Consider the following 22,355-nt stretch of genomic DNA (forward strand, 5'->3'; position numbering starts at 1 on the left):
CAGGGGCCTGACCATGAGCAGAGCCCTTGAACAAATATAGACATGAAGGCCAGGCACTGTATCAGTTGCAATGATAGGCAGAGTTTGCGATAAACCTTTATCACATTTGGAAAGGGAGAAAGGGGGAAAATCTTGGTCCGATTCCAGCTCCAGAGATTGAGACTCCTTATTATTATTATTTTTACCCTCCACTCTCCAACTCTTGCCATATCAAATTAAGCCAAATAAGGCTGACCACTCGCCCCACTTATTTATAACATCACAGGAAACTTGGAACGACTTATTAAAAGATGGAAATAGCTTTCTTCATCTTGGAGACAGGCTTGTCTCTGCCAAGGTACACAGCAACTGGCTGTGCACACAAACAGAACCCCACAAAAAAGTGCCCCCAACACCAAAGGTTACAAAAACATACCTGGCCTTGCTTAGCATGATGAACAAGGCATTGGTGTTCCTGCTTTGATACAACAAGCAACTTTCTCTGAGGGATTCTATCGCCCTTGACTCTCTGGCATAGCCTGATAAATATGAATGACAAAGTGTAACAGAAAATGACTAATTGATGCGTTCATCACAGTCTTGGCAGCAGGACTGAGATCACCATGACTTTGCCTTGGGATGTACTTCAGAACTCAGCCCAGTCCTATCTTCTCCTACCTATAGCCTATAGCATGGCATAAAGTCCACAGCTCTAATAACATAGCAATGTGGTAGCTCCTCTGCCCAGTGGGGTGGCGGCCTGGCAGAGGGGACCCCTAAGTTGTGGAATTCCCTCCCCACAGAGCTGTGATTGGCACCAACAGAGCTGTGATTGGCACCTTCATTATACAGTTTCTGGAGAACGCTGATGAAACTGATGAAACTAGTGGGCCATGGCTTGATCCAAGGTCAGGATCCAAGGTCAGGAGCACTACCACCATGCAAATACTTGGGTTACCTAAGTTTATTTTAAAATTAGATGTTCTGTTTCCCCCACCCCCTTGATAATTATCTTATGTATAACTTTTAAAAAGCTGTTTAGTGGTTGTAGCTGTGTTTTATTGAATAGAGCAGGCATCCCCAAACTGTGGCCCTCCAGATGTTTTGGCCTACAACTCCCATGATCCCTAGCTAACAGTGGTCGGGGAAGATGGGAATTGTAGTCCAAAACATCTGGAGGGCGGAAGTTTGGGGATGCCTGGAATAGAGAGAGAGGAGGTAAGTGGAAGAGCTGCAGGCCTCAAGCGGGGTCATGCTTTGCACAAGCCCTGACCATGGCTGTGTCATCAGAAAAGCCCTTGAGACAATGGTTTCTCTCTGATCCTGTTTTGATATGACGGCTATGTGCTCCTTCCACTGTCGGAAGCAGCATGTCTCTGAATACCAATTGCAGGGAGCTGCAAGCAGGGCCAGTTGCTGTTGCACACAGGCCGTGTTTCCGGGCTCCCTATACTGTAGGTCCCATAGAGGTTCCAAAGGGACCTAACCCAGCAGGGCTCTTCTGGTGTTCTTAACATGTGTAGCAACATATCGACATTTCTCGTAATACGTTTCATTTCATTCTCTCTCTCACCCCGCCCTCTGCCAATTCCTTAATTAAAAGGGACTAATTTTTGAAGGTGATATATATGCTGAGGTTTCTCTTGAGATTTAGTGTTGAAATAATGGCAGCAGAATAGCATACAAAATAACATAAAAGCCATATCCCAGCTGCCTTACTGGGATATAGCATGTTCCATATGATGAATTTATTGGTGGGGAATGTAAGCTTTAAAAAGTAAATCCATCAACACTATCAAGATGGATGTGCGGGTAGTAAAATATACACACACCTGCAAGCTGTTCTCAGAAAAGAGAAATGAACAGTTTCTTCTTGATCTCCTCTTCACCCCCAATTTCCTTAGAGGTAATTGTTTCCTTAGAGAGAAAATTCGGTCTCTAACATTCCAACTGTTGGAGTCTGGTGGCTTCCTTCCTTCGGCTCTTTCTGATGCCTAACTGTAGTAGGAACCCAACATGAAATAATTCTGTTTGTGTGATAAGAACATAAGAGCCTGCTAGAGCAGGACAGTGAGCCATCTAGCACAGCATCCTGTTCTCACAGTGGCCAACCAGATGTGATGCCTATGGAAAACCAGCAAACAGGACCTGAGCACAACAGCCACTTTCCCTTCCTCTAGTTTCCAGCAACTGATTTTCAGAGGCATTGCTGCCTTTGACCATGGCCATCAGGGTTAGTAACGATTGATAGCCTTATCCTCTATGAATTTGTCTAATCCTCTTTTAAAGACATTCACATTGGTGGCCATCACTGCCTCTTGTGGGAGCAAATTGCATAGTTTAATAACGCAAGATCGTGATGTGGTTTTGGCAGTCCTGGACATCTGTGAAGGCCAGTAGTACTGAGATTGTCTCAGCAACTATGGGCCAGTTGACGTGGCAGAACATGCGGAGACTGGGAGTGGTGACAGTACATATGACCCTCCTTCTTCCACCATGTGTTCATCATAACCAGCCAATAGCATACAGTCCAACTTTTTCTGACTCAAAACCAGGATGCCCTTCTTCTGCAGCACGCTCCCAGGAGAGTCACGTGACCCGTGCCTCACTCTCGCCCCCCCCCAAAAAAAGTGCTTTTTTTTCTGTGCGAGATCTCTTGCCTTGCCCTCAAATGTGTGTGAGATAATGGATGTCAAGATAAAAAAACAGAATGTCCCCCCTTTTTTTCAGGACACTTGGATTGTATGCAACAGGGCTTGTGTGAATGTCTACAAGAAATGGGGATTTGTGGAACCCGATGTTCATATGAAGAGAATGTTTCATACTGAAGGCTGTCTGCCTGATGGAGGGAAGGCGCTTATGTGACCCCACGGCTATGCTATTTCGGCACTGTTCACCCCCCAAAAAATCTATGAACCAGGACTCTACCCTTCCTACTATTTCTTTCCTTTTCATCTGTACTGGTATTCCAGATCACTTCAGAAGTTTGGGCATCTAACCCAGGCATCCCCAAGCTGCGGCCCTCCAGATGTTTTGGCCTACAACTCCCATGATCCCTAGCTAGCAGGACCAGTGGTCAGGGATGATGGGAATTGTAGTCCAAAACATCTGGAGGGCCGAAGTTTGGGGATGCCTGATCTAACCCTTCTAGGCAACGTTGCCCATGATGGTTGAGCCAGAGGCAATGGTGGGCAGAGCAAACAAATGCTAGCTCTTTACAGTTCTCTAGTTCCTGCATATTCTCACATACACTGTCCATCATCCAGGCAAACAAGAGGCATTATCAAAGTTCAACAACACATCCCAGCTAGGCAAGGAGAGGTATCAAGCAAGGCTAGTGAGTGGTCTGGCCTGGAGAGACAGAATGTTGACTGATAGCGGTTGTGTGGCCCTATGAGGGTCCTAAGTACCACACAGTGAGGCCTGCAGAGTTGTATTTGGCCCCCAAGCCTGAAGTTTTCCACCCCTGCCCTAACGCATCATTCGCAGCACATGGCAGGCCCAAACTTTTCTTGGAAGCTCCAAGGGAAGATATTCCACAGCTTCTGCGCTGCCAAACTTTCCTTGCAGTTAGGATATGTCTTCATCGTTAAAAATGCCCCAGAGGTTCTCCATTGTTTTCATTGCATACCACTGACATCGGTCCCAGAGAGGTGACCTCTGTGGCAAGGCAAACGGTTTAAATAAATAAAAAACAGGAAGAGCTGTGTTTTGTTTCTCCCCTTCCATCTGTGCACCAAATGGATTTTTAACACGAAAACTGGATGTTAATGGAGCCCTTCCAGGAAAGCTGTACTCCAGCAAAATCTCTCCTGGAATCTGCTGTCTCTCCTAGAAAGCCTGGATGTTTGCTGCGTGGCAGAGTTTCTTTCTAATCATCAGACTCAGTTGGTCTGGCCCAACTCAGTTGCTGTGGATGTGATCGTGGAATGGATAAGGGAAGAGGATTGCCCAAAAGGTATCGAGGGAGTCAGCTGCCGAGCAGGGGTGTGAAAACTTTACTTACAAGTTGGTTTTACCCACTGTGCCTTCCCTTGCAGTTGATGGAGTAATGGCATTGTAATGCTTTGCTTGCAGGCAGTCAATTAAGCACCTACAGTTACTCCGCAGGGTGTAGATTTTACATGTCTGGCAGGTTCATAAATAAAGAGAGCGACTGCATACTTTAATGCCTGGTCTCTCCCCCCAATCCACCCCACCCCACAAACATCATTCCAGTATTGATTTCAGATCTTTTTGCACTTATACCGAGTTCACTGCTCACCCTCTCCCGCTTTGTCAGGCATTGATTTGTGGCATCCAGTTCTGCAACTCTGGGAGACTAAGCACCTGTAGACACACCACATTGGTTTGCGATTATGTCCAGGGCCAGGTGTTTGGCAGATTGGTTCTGAGCTATTTCGGAATGGGCAAGCCCCAAGGAAAATCCCAAGGCTGCAGTGCAATTCAATGGCAGGTGCAAGTTCCCACAGCAGCTTGTGCCTCTAGATGGCGCTAGAGCAGGTGTGTCACCAGAGATGCTCATACAGGGGTGGTTTAAACATTACAACAGGGGTGAGGAAGCTGCAGCCCTCTGGATCGTTGGACTCCAACTCCCATCAGGTTCAGCCAGTGCAACCAAAGGTCAGGGATGATGGGAATTGGAGTTTGTTCCATATGTGTTTTATTCATTATTTCAGCAAGCCCATCTAACATGGAATTAGGTTTTGTGTACTTTTCCCCGTAAAAATAAAAAATGCATATTTTATGTGTTTCAGGTATTGTTGAAATAAATTTATTATTTTTTATCTGAGTCATGTGACTTGAATTGGGTCTACTAGACCCCCCAAAATTAAACAAAGTGGACTAAAGTTGCTTCTGGGACCCCTCTGGAATTAGGGGCCCTCAAGCTTACATAACAGCAGCAGCAGCAGCCACAACAACAAATAATAATAATAATAATAATAATAATAATAATAATAATAATAATAATTTATTTATTCATACCCTGCCCCTCTAGCTGGTTTCCCCATCCACTCTGGGCGGCTCCCAACAGAATTGAAAGCACAATAAACCATCAAACATTAACAACTTCCCTAAACAGGGCTGCCTTCAGATGTCTTCTTAAAGTCAGATAGTTGTTTATTTCCTTGACATCTGATGGGAGGGCATTCCACAGGGCAGGCGCCACTACCGAGAAGCCCCTCTGCTTAGTTCCCTGTAGCTTTGCTTCTCACAGTGAGAGAACTAGCAAAAGGCCCTTGGCACTGGACCTCAGCATCTGGGCTGAATGATGGGGGTGGATACGCTCCTTCATGTATACTGGGCTGAGGCTGAGGCCATTTAGGCTTAAACTTCACTAGTTTTATAACTAATGGGCTTTACCAGTGCTGACTTCCTCACGCTGCCTACAATGAATTCACTGTGACATGTCTCCAGCACACAGCCCTACATCAAAAACACACATGATGCCACAGTGCTACCCAAACTACTCCAGCTCCAAGAAAACAAAACAGAAATGGCCCCATTACTGCCAGGTTTATCAATTCAGACAGGGATTTGAATCTCCTTGTGCTGTTCACAAGAGAGTCCATCACATATGAAGCTCCTGGGTAGGGATCCTAGAATCATAGAGTTGGAAGAGACCACAAGGGCCATCCAGTCCAACCCCCTGTTCCCCTGCAGACAGCAGGCACCCCCCTCCCAGGCCAAGGGTTCAAGAGCTACACAGGGAATAAAATATTCTTGCTACAAACAGCCAGGGGAGGAAGGGCCAGGAAATTCAAGAAGGATGCACACACAACAACAACAGCAGCAATCCCCCAAGGCTCACCACAGTAAATGGAGTTGGGAATCAGGAGATGAATTTTGAGCCCCATTCGTGGAGAAGGGATGACATGGCTCCATTTTCCTTGTTCATGCCTGGCAAAAACCAGCTCTGTCTGGGCCAAAAGCTCCCAGGATTCAAGACCTAACCACTTAGTCACAACAGGAGAGGGGAAATGTACTTATTACAGACACTTGGCTTCCCCCAGGTCCTTAACCTCAACACCCAGTCATAGACTCCAGGAGCTTACTTATCAGAAGCAGGGAGGTTTATTTACTAATTACGGTAAGACTAAAGTGATGGTGTTTGCCAAAAGGCATAAGCATCATAAATGACTTGTTCATTTGAGTCCTTAGGGTTTCATTTTTCGTGAAGGTGCTCTATGGCACACCCATTGTGAGGCAATCAAAATCCCATCTGCATATTCATTGGGGGACTATAAAGGCAGCTTATTATACCAAGGGTCATTGACGGTAAAAGTTCCTCCTAGCTGAAACTGTACCTTGCTTGTTATATGGTACAGCAATTTAGGATTGCTTTAGAAGAAATGATTTGAATATAATGCAAAATGTAAAATAAATTTCTACATGGGTTACTTGGAGACACACCTGGGTGTTGCAATGAGACCTGGAAACTGACACCCTGTGTTGTGGGTGGGTAAGATTGGTCAGCCACAGCACCCGATTGGTAGGTCCCTTGATGTTGGGTTCAATCTGGCCAATGGGGCACAGTCCAAACGGATTGAGGGACCTATATATGCCCATGCACATGACCCAGAGCTTCCTCTTTCGGTGTGTGCATTTGGAACACCGCCCACCTCTCCCTACTTTTAGGGCTTGTTGTGCTTGACCTTGCTATGCCATTGTGTGTCATCTGTTGTTGGGACAGGGGCACAACAGGATTTTCCCCCACTTGGCTGACTGGCTGGTGCCATTTGGATTTGGCCGGCTGCGTAGCAAATCATCACAACTTGTAAGGTTGCGGATAGGCACTGGTTCAGGTGATAGGGATGGAAGAATGTTCTCGCCATCCCTATGTGAAGGTTATTCTGTTAAAGGAATCCTGGGACTGTGAGGGGGTTGTGCCCGTGCCTGAGTCCAGGGGGACATCTGGGTGGTGGACCCTTGGCTGACCTTTGATAGAGCTCTGGGTCAGCGCTACCTTCAAGGGTGCAGGGATCTAGTCGAACCAGAGCCTGCAACCACTCACTTTCTGTAATCAATAAAGTTGTGGCCTAAATTCTGCCAAAAAGCAAACTAAAATTTGAGTCATGTGTGAATTTATTTACGGGGGAGGTTTCTGGGTCTGAACACGCAACTGGCACATTACTTAAAATTGAAGTTAAAGTTGATCCCCATTCTTTAAAAGCATCCATTCATAAACCCATGATTCTATAGTAGGGTGAATGGGAATTTTGCTAAGGTCAGACTAACATTTAGGAAAACAGTAGGTTTAGAAGCCTGGGCACAATGTTGTAACCAGGGGTGTTCTGCTGCCATATATTTAATGGCAGAAGTGTATTTAGAGTTCTGAGTAGACATATTTAGGGCTGCCCTGCTAACTGGGAGAAAGAATGATTTCATGATCCTGCTGGGATATATTTGATTTTGAGTATAAAGGTACAAAGAACCCAAATTTCATTTATTTGGGACCAAGATGGAAGCTACTTTGAAATTTACAGAAAATAGATGTATCATCTTGGCTAGGAAACTGTACAGATAAAAGCCACAAGTCACAAATATTTCCATGGTTACAATACATGGTGACTGCAGGAGAAGGAAGAAAGAGGGGGAAATTTAATCACTGCTTAAACTCCGATGAAAAAATAGCAGCATGCATATAAAGACACAATCAGGCCACTATCTTCACTTCACCCAGGTTCCCCCCCCCCCCTCTTCCTCTCCCTGCAGGACTCCTGCCTGCAATTTCAAACAGTCTGTGGGTGGGATCAAGGACATGAAGGGAGGGAGACAGACAGCAGGAAAAGCCTGTTTATACAAATCTGTCCCAGGTGCAGTGACCTAACCTTGCCCTTCTGATGGTCACACTCCCCAGTTGACAGGATGACAGAGTTCAGCCCACAAAAAGACAATGATTTCACTGCCACAGTCAGACCACAGGCTGCCTGGCAGGAAAGAAAACAATAGCAAGCATTTTTTAAAATAAACAAATAAATAAAAAGGCAAATAAGTACGGTAGTTATTTTTATATAAATGGATTACTTTATCCCAGTGTATAGCATGTGGGTTCTTTGACTCATCTCTGTCTTCAATATTCTCTGCATGTTTAAAAGTCCTTTTTAACTCATTAGCAGGGATGAGCAAATATGTCAGTTTTGGTTTCTCTCAGTTTCTCATTTTTCCAGTATTTAAGTTCACTTCTCCTCATTCCCACATCAGTTTGCATTGTTGCTAATGTCCTCATGAAAACACACCAGCATTTTAGTTCAAGAATCTCCTGTTATGCACACGGTTTGTACGGAATTTTGCATACCAAGCATATTTTCGCAAAGTAATTGTCTCTACCCTAATGTATTTTATGTTTATTATTTTCACTAATATATTCACTTTTAAGTTCAGTTATCCCTGGTTCATATATGCCTTTTTGTACGTGTTATTTGGTTGGAGAAATGAACTACATAATTTAGGAAAGTGCATTTCAACAACAACAACAACAACAACAACAACAACAACAACAACATTTACAAATTGTTTCAGGAAGTGCAGATTAGGAAGTGTTGCAGGTGTGAGGGTGTTGGTGGCGAGCTGTTTGGCTCGAGTGGTGGTTAGGCATTGGTAAACCTGGTTGATGGGAGGGGAGGTTGTGACCTTCACCTGCCCTTCCTCTTTAAGGGTATTCCATTAAAGGGATCCGGGTGTGTGACTCCTGTCCGAAGCCTGGGTATGGGCTAGGGCCATGCCACGACCCCATTGGGGACCCTGGGGGAGCTCGCAGTTGATGTAAACCAACAGGGCTCCCCCCCCCCTTACTGGTGGTTGACCCTTATGAGACTACCTGCATGATGGGCAGGAGTCAGATATAGTTGGTTCAGTTCCAATGCCTAAGCCAATATCGCTCACATCTGTAACCAATAAAGTTGTGGCCTTATTTATCCCATTAACCCAAAGTATTGGTGCCCATGTGTTTCATTATCTAAGAAATGTGGTGGGCTCGGGGCCTTGCCATGCAAGTGCATTTCAACAACAACAACAAAATCATTTGCATATTGTTTCAGGAAGTGCAGATTAGGTAGTCCAACTTTAAATGTGAACCAAAATGAATTTGTTCCCCACGCATAATGACTGTGAACATGTGATGAAGAAGGTTATGAGTTTTAAAACCAACAAATAAAATAAAATAAACAAAATGCATTAAACAAAAAGTAAAGAATCGGTCATTTGAAAAGGTTATGAAAAGACTAAATCATTTTCATAAGAAAGCCTGGCGAAATAACCTAGGCTTAGCGTGCTGCCTAAAACTAATTGCAGACAGAGGCAGCTTGATTTCATAAGAGAGAGAGAGAGTTGCGTAACCCCGTCTCACCACACTTTGCATATTACACAGATCAGGCCTGGTTATAGGGAGTAAGGTGGGCTGGATCTAGACACATCAAAGAAGCATTTCAGTTAAATGTGTCGTAAACTCTGTATGAGAAATCGCGTTGGCGAAAACGGAACTCCACAGCGCCATCTGGTGTCACAGGGATATAATGCATATAGGTAAAGGTAAAGGGACCCCTGACCATTAGGTCCAGTCGTGACCGACTCTGGGGTTGTGGCGCTCATCTCGCATTATTGGCCAAGGGAGCCGGCGTACAGCTTTCAGGTCATGTGGCCAGCATGACAAAGCCGCTTCTGGCAAACCAGAGCAGCACACAGAAACGCCGTTTACCTTCCCGCTGTACGTTCCCTATTTATCTACTTGCACTTTGACGTGCTTTCGAACTGCTAGGTTGGCAGGAGCTGGGACCGAGCAATGGGAGCTCACCCCGTCGCAGGGATTCGAACCGCCGAACTTCTGATCGGCAAGCTCTAAGCTCTGTGGTTTAACCCACAGAGCCACCTGTGTCCCCATAATGCATATACAATGCATATAAAACGCTTTATCTTTACCAATCTAGCTGAGTCCGTGGTCTTTCAAGAACACTGGAACCAGCTTGCTTTTAAGACTTTGAGGATAGTACCCCATCACCACGTGGGTGTCTCAGGGTGCTCTCCAGGGTAGTCTGTTCTATTTTTCCTCCCTGTCCACACTACGTGCCAGTTGTGTCCTGGTTTGAATGCCAGCTAGCCAGATAACATCACCACATTCAAAATTAGAGGTTGTGGAGTAGGCCAAAATAAAGTGCACACTCTGCCAATCATGGGAGAATCCCCCCCCCTCCGTCCTGCACTTCTGGCGGGTAATTTCATACTCTGTGTAGATATGGGTGACAGGCTGAGGCAAAGAGGTGGTCTTCCACCTCAGGACCATCTTATAAAAAAGCCTCCACTTGAACTGCTGGGCATGTCCCAGCCTTTGTAAGCCTCCACTTGCCGGCCTTTCTTTCTTCCAAGGTGGCAGGACAACATTCTCGAGGAGCACCCCTCGCAAACCAAATGGAAGAAGTTCCCAGCAGCCTCTTTGCCTCTAAGTCAGGGGTCCAGAGAACGTTCTGCTTGAGAATTCAACTCTGCCCGCTCGAGTCATAAGTGAAGTACCCATCTGTAAAAGTCTGGCTTCAAGCAGTTTCTCGCCTGCTCCCTCTCCTCCACATGATCCTGCCGTCCATTGTGTGATGTTCTGAGATAGGGAATCAAAGCAGATATCCTCTCTGGACAAATGCCAACACAACAGTATGTAATATACTGCTCCATATCCAGGGGTATCGGCAGTTCATCCATGGGGATGAAACTGTACACTCGCCTTTGCTGCAAACCACAAGCTCTTCCATTGGGGGGGGGGAATCTTACAGGACTCTGTCTGTCGCAAATCCTCAGCCTGTGAGCTCAGCACAGAGACCCAATAATTTCCTTCAATTGTCCGAGCACACTCTAAAGGGACGTCACCTTTGCCTTTATATAGATGCCGAGGCATTGCCTTATTTATTTAGTTTAAAACAATTTTCCTTTTGACTTACTGAGATGTATTTATATATCATCATCACTCAGTGAAGGAAAGTGTTTCTCAAACCTTTGGAGTTTGCCCCCCCCCACCTTCCCTAACCTTATTGCATATTCTGCCTCCCCAACAGTGCAACATCTGTTCCACAGCAGTGTGCATGAAGTCAAATGCATACAAATGGCTACTATGTGTAAAGGTCCATGGAGTAGAGCCCAAATTCAAGGCTAGAATTGAAAAAAGAATGGAAGAAGACACCTCTCCTAAAACTACGTGCACTGGGTCACCATTGGAACACATCAGGAGCTCTTCCCAAATTATGTTGGCCCAATGGGGGCTGCAAACCCAAAAGAGCAGCCCAGGTGTTAATCTAGTCTACCAAGGTCAAGTAGATGCCTCCTGGAAGCGCACAAGTAGCGCAGGAAGACGATTACTCTTCAGCAGCTAAAATTATGCAGCATTTAGACCAGAGACTGTTCCCATATAGCCAGCATGACTAACATCCATTGGCAGACCTAATTTCCACAAGTTTGCCCTCTGTCATTGAATCCACATTTTTTTTTTCATGGCTAAATTAACCTGTTGTTGTTTAGTCGTTTAGTCGTGTCCGACTCTTCGTGACCCCATGGACCATAGCACGCCAGGCACTCCTGTCTTCCACTGCCTCCCGCAGTTTGGTCAAACTCATGTTCGTAGCTTCAAGAACACTGTCCAACCATCTCGTCCTCTGTCGTCCCCTTCTCCTAGTGCCCTCAGTCTTTCCCAACATCAGGGTCTTTTCCAAGGATTCTTCTCTTCTCATTAGGTGGCCAAAGTATTGGAGCCTCAGCTTCACGATCTGTCCTTCCAGTGAGCACTCAGGGCTGATTTCCTTAAGAATGGATAGGTTTGATCTTCTTGCAGTCCATGGGACTCTCAAGAGTCTCCTCCAGCACCATAATTCAAAAGCATCAATTCTTCAGCGATCATCCTTCTTGATGGTCCAGCTCTCACTTCCATACATCGCTACTGGGAAAACCATAGCTTTAACTATACAGACCTTTGTAGGCAAGGTGATGTCTCTGCTTTTTTAACCTACATATTAACCTACATATGCATATATTTCAACTCTGCTGATATACCAGAGACAGACACTGTTTTTGCCATTCAGGGTGCCTCTTGTTCACATGTTATTTTGAATTGCTAGGGGTCATACACACAGGTGCGTGCACACACACACACACACACACACACACACACACACACACACCTTATTTGAATGCACAGGCATATAAATGCATGCAAATTAACAGACAGGCACCATGTATCTAAAAATGTGGCTGACTAGCCCCCACACTACTGGCCCGGGAAAGGTGGGTGGGTTGCCCCAGTGGATCTGAAAACCCAGGCAGTTGGTAGAACCACATTATGTATCTCCTCCATGTCCCCATTCTGACCAAAGAGGGTAGGGTAAAACTTCTTCTGGCAGAGATTCAGAGATGCAACATTCAGCCCATTAGTCCACACTAAATTTATATAACGTACCCTCCCCAGCCCTGTACCAAATCCAGCAGTGTATGCTGGGCATCCAAACGTTGCCAATTTTGTACCAACACTATGAAGCCTGAGAATATCCTTAACTGGTGGCTGCATTGCCAGAACATGTTAGCAGTCACAGATCATTACTCTATCACTCTGCTCATTAGACTGATAAAGACTGAGGGAAAAAAAATGAATAATCAGATTCAGCTATCACAATGGCACCATCTGCCTCCTTTGCACTACTTTCAAAGACCTCAACTATTTTTGTTTCAAAAATATTTTCGTTTTTTTTAAAAAAACAGAGCTCTCACTTGTTTTGTATATTATTTAAACCTGGATTTCTCATCTCTTTTTTTCTGTTATTCCCCTTCCCTTTTCCAGAACAAGAAATAACTGCAGGGTTGATGACTAGTCCTTGAGATAAAGCTGGTGAGTTACGTTAACAAGAGTCACCCTAAAATGTCTGAATTTTGGCTCCTTTGGAAGAAGGAAAGATAGGATGTGGAACCCCCTTGTGGGTGTTTCAGCTTTTTAGCCAATGGGCATTGTCCTTGATATTATTTGGAATGTTGACCAAATAATTTAAACAATCGAGATTTTTAAGCAATCCATCATCTTATAAATTAGAAATAATTTGTTCTGGAAAGACAAATTATTATTACTATTTTTAAAGCTTCTCCTCTCCCTAGAAAGTCAGGATGACACAATTCTTTCCCCTGGTAAAATTGCATTCAGGGGTTTCGTATGGCAAGCTCTCTCCACTTCCACCTCCAGGAAGCTTGAGCTGTTGATGAGCTGTGATTAGCAGTACAATTTCAGAGCACATGTATACTAAAATAAATAAATGCCAATGCCTTTATCCTCACTGGAGGAGATGAACAAGTGGACAAGAAAAGCATCACTTCTGCATAGGTCCAATAATTATAATTAAATATACAACATTCATTTTAGACCAGTTTTCCTTTTTAAGCTATCCATTCTGTATCTGTAAAATAATCCCTGGTGTGCCGTTAATACTTGTTGTTGTTGTTTAGTTGTTTAGTTGTGTCCGACTCTTCGTGACCCCATGGACCATAGCACGCCAGGCACCCCTGTCCTGCACTGCCTCCCGCAGTTTGGCCAAACTCATGTTTGTAGCTTCGAGAACACTGTCCAACCATCTCGTTTTCGGTCGTCCCCTTCTTCTAGTGCCCTCAATCTTTCCCAACATCAGAGTCTTTTCCAAGGATTCTTCTCTTCTCATGAGGTGGCCAAAGTATTGGAGCCTCAGCTTCACGATCTGTCCTTCCAGGGAGCACTCAGGGCTGATTTCCTTAAGAATGGATAGGTTTGATCTTCTAGCAGTCCATGGGACTCTCAAGAGTCTCCTCCAGCACCATAATTCAAAAGCATCAATTCTTCGGCGATCAGCCTACTTTATGGTCCAGCTCTCACTTCCATACATCACTACTGGGAAAACCATAGCTTTAACTATACGGACCTTTGTAGGCAAGGTGATGTCTCTGCTTTTTAAGATGCTGTCTAGGTTTGTCATTGCTTTTCTCCCAAGAAGCAGGCGTCTTTTAATTTTGTGACTGCTGTCACCATCTGCAGTGATCAAGGAGCCCAAGAAAGTAAAATCTCTCACTGCCTCCATTTCCTCCCCTTCTATTTGCCAGGAGGTGATGGAACCAGTCCACGATCTTATTATTATTATTATTTTATGTTGAGCTTCAGACCATATTTTTTGCTCTCCTCTTTCACCTTCATTAAAATGTTCTTTAATTCCTCCTCACTTTCTGCCACCAAGGTTGTGTCATCTGCATATCGGAGGTTGTTGATATTTCTTCCGGCAATCTTAATTCCGGCTTGGGATTCATCTAGTCCAGCCTTTCACATGATGAATTCTGCATATAAGTTAAATAAGCAGGGAGACAATATACAACCTTGTTGTACTCCTTTCCCAATTTTGAACCACTCAGTTGTTCCATATCCAGTTCTAACTGTAGCTTCTTGTCCCACATAGAGATTTCTCAGGAGACAGATGAGGTGATCAGGCACTCCCATTTCTTTAAGAACTTGCCATAGTTTGCTGTGGTCGACACAGTCAAAGGCTTTTGCATAGTCAATGAAGCAGAAGTAGACGTTTTTCTGGAACTCTCTAGCTTTCTCCATAATCCAGCGCATGTTTGCTATTTGGTCTCTGGTTCCTTTGCCCTTTCGAAATCCAGCTTGCACTTCTGGGAGTTCTCGGTCCACATACTGCCTAAGCCTGCCTTGTAGAATTTTAAGCATAACCTTGCTAGTTTGTGAAATGAGCGCAATTGTGCGGTAGTTGGAGCATTCTTTGGCACTGCCCTTCTTTGGAATTGGGATGTAGACTGATCTTCTCCAATCCCCTGGCCATTGCTGAGTTTTCCAAACTTGCTGGCCTATTGGGTGTAGCACCTTAACAGCATCATATTTTAAAATTTTAAATAGTTCAGCTGGAATATCATCACTTCCACTGGCCTTGTTATTAGCAGTGCTTTCTAAGGCCCATTTGACTTCACTCTCCAAGATGTCTGGCTCAAGGTCAGCAACCACACTACCTGGGGTGTACAAGACCTCCATATCTTTCTGGTATAATTCCTCTGTATATTCTTGCCACCTCTTCTTGATGTCTTCTGCTTCTGTTAGGTCCTTACCACTTTTGTCCTTTATTATGGTAATCTTTGTATGAAATGTTCCTTTCATATCTCCAATTTTCTTGAACGGATCTCTGGTTTTCCCCGTTCTATTGTTTTCCTCTATTTCTTTGCATTGCTCATTTAAGAAGACCCTCTTGTCTCTCCTTGCTATTTTTTGGAAATCTGCATTCAGTTTCCTGTATCTTTCCCTATCTCCCTTGCATTTTGCTTGCCTCCTCTCCTCTGCTATTTGTAAGGCCTCGTTGGACAGCCATTTTGCTTTCTTGCATTTCCTTTTCCTTGGGATGGTTTTCGCTGCTGCCTTCTGGATAATGTTACGAGCCTCCATCCATAGTTCTTCAGGCACTCTGTCCACCAAATCTAAATCCTTAAACCTGTTCCTCACTTCCACTGTGTATTCATAAGGGATTTGATTTAGATTGTATCTTACTGGCCCAGTGGTTTTTCCTACTTTCTTCAGTTTAAGCTGGGATTTTGCTATAAGAAGCGGATGATCTGAGTTACAGTCAGCTCCAGGTCTTGTTTTTGCTGACTGTATAGAGCTTCTCCATCTTTGGCTGCAGAGAATATAATCAATCTGATTTCGATGCTGCCCATTTGGTGATATCCATGTGTAGAGTCGTCTCTTGTGTTGTTGGAAAAGAGTGTTTGTGATGACCAGCTTGTTCTCTTGACAGAACTCTATTAGCCTTTGTCCTGCTTCATTTTGAACTCCAAGCCAAACTTGCCAGTTGTTCCTTTTATCTCTTGATTCCCTACTTTAGCATTCAAATCCCCTGTAATGAGAAGAACATCCTTCTTTGGTTTCATTTCTAGAAGGTGTTGTAAGTCTTCATAGAATTGGTCAATTTCACTTTCTTCAGCACTGGTAGTTGGTGCATAGACTTGGATTACTCTGATGTTAAAAGGTCTGCCTTGGATTCGTATCGAGATCATTCTGTCATTTTTGAGATTGCATCCCATTACAGCTTTTGCCACTCTTTTGTTGACTATGAGAGCCACTCCATTTCTTCTACGGGATTCTTGCCCACAGTAGTAGATATGATAGTCACCCGAACTGAATTCGCCCATTCCCTTCCATTTTTGTTCACTGATGCCCAGGATGTCAATATTTATTCTTGCCATCTCCTTTTTGACCACATCCAGCTTACCATTATACATGGTTCTTACATTCCAGGTTCCTATGCAATATTTTTCTTTACAGCATCGGACTTTCCTTTCGCTTCCAGGCATATCCGCAACTGAGCGACCTTTCGGCTTTGGCCCAGCCGCTTCATCAGCTCTGAATCTACTTGTACTTGTCCTCCGCTCTTCCTCAGTAGCATGTTGGACGCCTTCCGACCTGAGGGGCTCATCTTCCAGCGTCATAACTTTTATATGCCTGTTGTCTTTGTCCATGGAGTTTTCTTGGCAGGGATACTGGAGTGGCTTGCCAGTTCCTTCTCCAGGTGGATCACGTTTAGTCAAAACTCTCCATTATGACCTGTCCATCTTGGGTGGCCCTGCATGGCATAGCTCATAGCTTCTCTGAGTTATTCAAGCCCCTTCGCCATGAGAAGGCATTGATCCATGAAGGGGGCCGTTAATACTAGGGATTGGGAATTTGTAGCCTTTCAGAAATTGCTGGACTGCAACTTCCATCATCCCTGACCATTGGTCACTCTGGCTGTCCAAAACACCAGACATGCATAGGATAGCAGTGTTCCTTTCCGTTTGTTTTTATAGTCAATACAGGCAGGGCTGGTGCAGCCATTAGGTGGCGCCCCTGTGGGTGCCCTGCCTGGCCCTCTACCTCTGCTGGTGGCAGCGGCATGGGCAGTGCAGGAAATACCAGCAGCAGGGTGGCACATCCTGTTTCGCCACAAGTGGTGAATCGGGATGTGCCACCCCTAAATACAGCCTTCCAGCCAATAGCAGCTAACCTTTGGCCTTCCAACTGCTGCTGGACTACAAACCCCATCGCCCTTGACCTGAGTGTGATGGGACTTGGGAGAGCCACAACAACTACAACTGAACAGGTTCCCCACCTTTGCCACAGAACCTGTACGTATCTTGACTAAACCCCTCCTGAAACATGGGTCAAGATGGTACCCTTGAGTGGAAGGAATGATAGAAAACCCAAATTAAAAAGATGAATTGCTACTACTCTGAGAACTACTGAAGAACATTGGAGTGGTGTGTGTGTGTGTGTGTGTGTGTGTGTGTGTGTGTGTGTAGGGGGTCTAATATATATAAACTGGCCTGGAACTGAAATGACAGGCCCCGTCTGAGAGAGATGAAGGATTCACATACACAGAGAAAGCAAAATGAATCAAGCTTTTTAATGCACTCTAAACATGACAGCAATTGGCCCCTGTGGAATCTTGGACAAGCTTGACAGCCGAGAGCTATTTAAACCAGCAATAGTCTCAGCAGTGTAGCATCTTCATACTTATGAAGGGAGGGGGGGGATTACTCTGCATAGCGAAATACAAAACAGCAGGCAGCCACGGAAAGAATTTGCAATGGGCAATGGAAGCCATTACCCAGATTATGCATCCTTGTTATATTGCTTTGATAACCTTGCTCATCTCCCATAGGCTCAGCCAAACCTTTCACAATCTTAATATAATCTTATTAAAAATGGACGTGGAATCAAACATAAGTAAACAGCAAAAATAAAAAACCCATAAATATTCCTCAGGTTAAACATCCCACTTGCATCATGCATCCTTCCTGCTGTGAGACTCTCCTGTATCTCCTGCTTGTCAGGATGGAAGAATGAGAGGGCTATGTGAATGTATGGAGAAACTAGGCAGCTATACAATGACAAAGTGTGCGACTGTTGCTTAACCCACCTGTGCCTCTGAGCCATGAAGCTTTCCTCTCACCTCTGCTCTATGCCACACGGCTCTAGGCTCCTATTATATGCCATCCCATATAAAGCAAGATTATGGTGGGTTGGATGGGGAAAAGCCCTTTTCTGCATTTTTTAGAAGTGCAGTTAGATAATTTTAGACCCCCTGATTTAATTGCCATATGTACCTCCCTCCCCCTTATAAATAATTGGCATGTCTCACTTCTCTGAGGTCACATTCAAACCAGCACTATTAAGCAGCCACAAGATTCCACCCAAGAATCCTGGGAACTGTAGTTTGTGAAAGGTGGTGAGAGTTGTTAGAAGGCCCGTCCTCCCTGCCCAGAGAGCCCAAGTCCTGTCCTGATGGTACCAGAAACGGTGTGTACAGAAAGTAACTCAACAAAGCAGCTGAACCATAGAATGCTCATCTCAGACTGTGGCCTTCCTTCTGATGGGTTCCCTTGTCCCCTTCCCCGTATTTTAGATTTTGTTTCTTTGATATGAAGCCTACATGTTGTATTGCTGGGAGCACTTCCACTTTAACTCAGAAAACTGATATGAACAATAAAAACAAACAGAAATTAGGAAATAAAAGAACTTTTTACTGCAGAGGGAAAGAGACCAGCGGGCTCTCATTTCCCCCCATTCCCTCACAGAGCTATTTCCCCTCACTGGTACAAGATGCTGCACTTTCTATTCATTTCCTGGCATTACTGCAGAGGCACGACCATAGCCTTTGGCTTACACTAAAATCAGGCACTGGATAAAATAACAGTGGCATTACCTGCAGCGCTGGTGTTAAAATAGCTTTCATTTAAGGAGGGGAAAAATACAAAATAAAGTGTTTGCACTTATGGGAGGGAATGGAAGGCTTGTAGCCTGGCTGTAGCAATTATTAGCCTGGTTTATTTTACCCCGGAGAAAAAAATATGCAACCGAGGAGAGCAGAGTAATGGCTTGGAAATTACTCAGATCAAAATGCTGTTGTACACCGGATATTCTTTGCAGGCTTGAATCACCTTTTCCATTCATTCTCACAGCACTGCTGCTTTCGAAGAAAACTACCATTTCAATTTTCCATGCTATATGCAAGGTCCATATTGAAAACAAATGTCAGCCTGCTTTAGAATAACAACCCGGTGTTATTTTTTCCATAAGCAATCCCTCCCCCACTTCTTTCTTTGCCTTTTAAGTCTGAAGTTCCCTCTGTCTGGTTTTATTAAGTGTGTGAAAAGGTAGGCAGTTTGCCCAAACTCTGAAAATGAAAGTTTGTTAAGCAACCCAGGTGGGGTGCACGAAACCCAGAGGTTCAACAACAAAGGAAGGAATACAATATGTGTGAAGGCAACCAGAGGCCTTTCAGGCCTGTGACCTCAAGAACAGCATTCCTCTTCAAGTTCACACACCTCTTTGTGGTGGGAAAAGTTTAAGATGGTATGAGGGATCTGGGAGGTTGGTGCTTTCTGCCCACAAGCTCACCATGGGGCTGATGGGCCATAGTGCAATCTACCAATGGCCAAATGGGGTCCATTGGGAGCAGTTCAAGCCATAACTCAATGGTGCATGGCCAATTTGAGCTTTATACATGGTTATTCCAAAGAATAACCATGGTGCTGGAGGAGACTCTTGAGAGTCCCATGGACTACAAGAAGATCAAACCTATCCATTCTGAAGGAAATCAGCCCTGAGTGCTCACTGGAAGGACAGATCCTGAAGCTGAGGCTCCAATACTTTGGCCACCTCATGAGAAGAGAAGAATCCTTGGAAAAGACCCTGGTGTTGGGAAAGATTGAGGGCACTAGGAAGGGGACGACAGAGGACGAGATGGTTGGACAGTGTTCTCAAAGCTACGAACATGAGTTTGACCAAACTGCAGTCTGCGGGAGGCAGTGCAAGACAGGAGTGCCTGGCGTGCTATGGTCCATGGGGTCACGAAGAGTCGGACACGACTAAATGACTAAACAACAACAACAACAACAACAACAACATTCCAAAGATCATGGCATCAGCACAACTGGTATCACTTGATATAATATATATTCCTAAATGAACTTCCTTGACCCTACTCTAGTTCTTATCTCAAACATGTACTGGCAGGCATTGATGAAGCTTCCTGTGCTCCTAATACGTTATGTAAAGATCAGCACAGTAATCTAGTATTGTCAGCAAACTTTAATTAACACTGCCTTCAATTTATAGCAAGCAACTATGAGGGCAGGAAGATGAAGGGCCTTGGGCACTGTGTCCTGTCAGGGGCGCCATACATGCAGGGCCATGGCGGATGAGCCCCTCCACCCATTTTCAATAAGGGGGCTGAGCCCCCTCAATATTCCACAGCCCACATCATGGGAGGAGGCCCGGTGGGGCCTGTCACGCCCTCTGAAAGGCCTGAGGGGGTCTGCCTCAGCTTCAACGGACTCCAGTGGGTCTTCGTACTGCAGTGAGGGGCTCTAGTCCACAAGCTTTGTTGTTGTTTAGTCATTTAGTCGTGTCCGACTCTTCATGACCCCATGGACCAGCAGTCCACAAGCTTAACATGAGTCAATGGTGCGATGCAGCAACAAAACAGTGAATCCTCTCCTAGGCATCAACAGAAGTATAGTGTCCAGATCAAGTAACAGGAGGACCGCTCTGTTCTTCCTTGGTCAGACCATACCTGGAATACTGTGTCCAGTTCTGGGCCCTACAATTTAAGAAGGATATTGATAAGCTGGAACATGTGCAGAGGAGGATGACCAAGATTATCAAAGCCTCGGGAGGTTACGGACCATAGCTGCCAAGTCTCCCATTTTTCACGGGAAACCCCCGTATTTTAAAACGTTTCCCGCTGGCAGCCCGGATTGGAAAAAATCCCGTAAATCCCCCGGATTTCCTACCTGCCAGGGAGGCTCCATTTTGGGTCCTGACACCCCCCGATTTCCAGGCATGGGCAGAGCGGCACTGGAAGTCACTTCTACGCATGACATGCGTAGAAGCGACTTCCGGTGCCGCGCTACCCATGTCTGGGCACTGTAAATTGGGCAAAGTGGCACCGGAAGTTGCTTCTATGCATGTCCGGACATGCGTAGAAGTGACTTCCGGCACTGCGCTACCCATGTATGGGCACCAGAAATCGGGCAGCACTGGCACCGGAAGTTGCTTCTATGCATGGCGACTTCCGGTGCCACGCCGCTGCTGATCCCACATTTTTCAGCAGGAGACTTGGCAGCTATGTTATGGACTCAGCTTCATTAGAAGTCTGTAAGCAGAGGTTGGATGGCCTTCTGTCATGGATGCTTTAGCTGATATTTCTGCATTGTTGGAGGGTTGGACTAGATGACCCTTGGGTCCATTCCAGCTCTACCATTCTATGATTTTATGATGTCCCACAAAAAAGAATTTGTTTCCCTGTAAACAATAGTAACATAAACTTTGGACTCAAGAAATGAACACAAGTAACCGGGTAAGTCACTTCTCACTGATTATATTCTTCCAACTAGCAACTGAGCAAGGTAAATAAAATGGGAAATAAACAAGAGCTTAATAGGAAATAAACTGGGAATATAAGTGTTATGACAAATCACTCATCTCCAAGACACCCTCCATTCTGCATGGACTCAAAATAGAACTTAAGCCCTAGTTTTTCAATGGTTGGGTAGCTTTCACAGCTCCAACATAGACCTCCCCCCCTTTCACTCTACACTCTCAAGAGCCAGCCTGACATTATGTTTCACTTCAGGTCAGACATTCCCTTCTCTCTACATTTTCTTGCTTTGCTGTATTGTGGCTACTGTGACAAATGTCACACTTATTTTCTTTTTAGGCTTTCGAAACATATATCCATCAAGGTATGTACTGGTATGTACTTTATGCAACATACCAGGACCAAAATGCCTTATAATATGTTTTCGAAAAGAACTTTTAAAAGATCTGTGTGGTGCTGGCGGTTCGCCCTATTTGGTGTCCCTGTTCAGGTGTCTGAGTTATTTACAGCTCTGTCCCCAGTTTATTTCATTAATCCAAAAAAAGCTAATGCAGGCTCTCATGCTACTGACTTTTTTTTAAAAAAAAAAGCTTTTCAGGATAAAAGTGTGGTGTGTTATAGGTTCCATCACTGAGTTATGGATCCATCCTGTGTTTTTATTGCCCTTTCTTTCCATTGATTCAATTAATGAAACTGATGAATGGCATTCAGGATTAAGGTAATGGGAGCATAAAGTAGCAATGGAACTATTTTGTATGCCATTGTTCATCATGAGCCCCAAATAAAACTTCCACTTTTGAGCGATTTGTTTTCCAAAGGTCCTAAAGTGAGTGAAAGGAATTTTAATTGTTTTTGTTGACTTTCTTTTTCCTTTCTAAAGCTGCTTGGTGACATGCGGGTGAGGAAAGCAGTCATGTCGTTCCTGCTAGATATTTTCCCCTCTTTCATCAAGCAGCATAGCCTGAAAATACTAGTCAA

At 44.7% G+C, this 22,355-nt stretch overlaps 1 long non-coding RNA gene across 1 annotated transcript in view; it reads left to right on the forward strand.

Annotated features, from left to right (window-relative positions):
* Positions 1-22,355, forward strand: part of LOC118081307 (uncharacterized) — a 39,097-nt gene that overhangs the window by 7,541 nt on the left and 9,201 nt on the right. The window contains exon 2 of the long non-coding RNA XR_004692056.3: positions 12,788-12,835. This is a non-coding gene — a long non-coding RNA (uncharacterized LOC118081307). The remainder of the gene's footprint in view (positions 1-12,787; positions 12,836-22,355) is intronic.

The sequence above is a fragment of the Zootoca vivipara genome, chromosome 1, assembly GCF_965207765.1.
Source record: "Zootoca vivipara chromosome 1, rZooViv2.hap1.1, whole genome shotgun sequence".
Taxonomy (NCBI): Eukaryota; Metazoa; Chordata; class Lepidosauria; order Squamata; family Lacertidae; genus Zootoca; species Zootoca vivipara.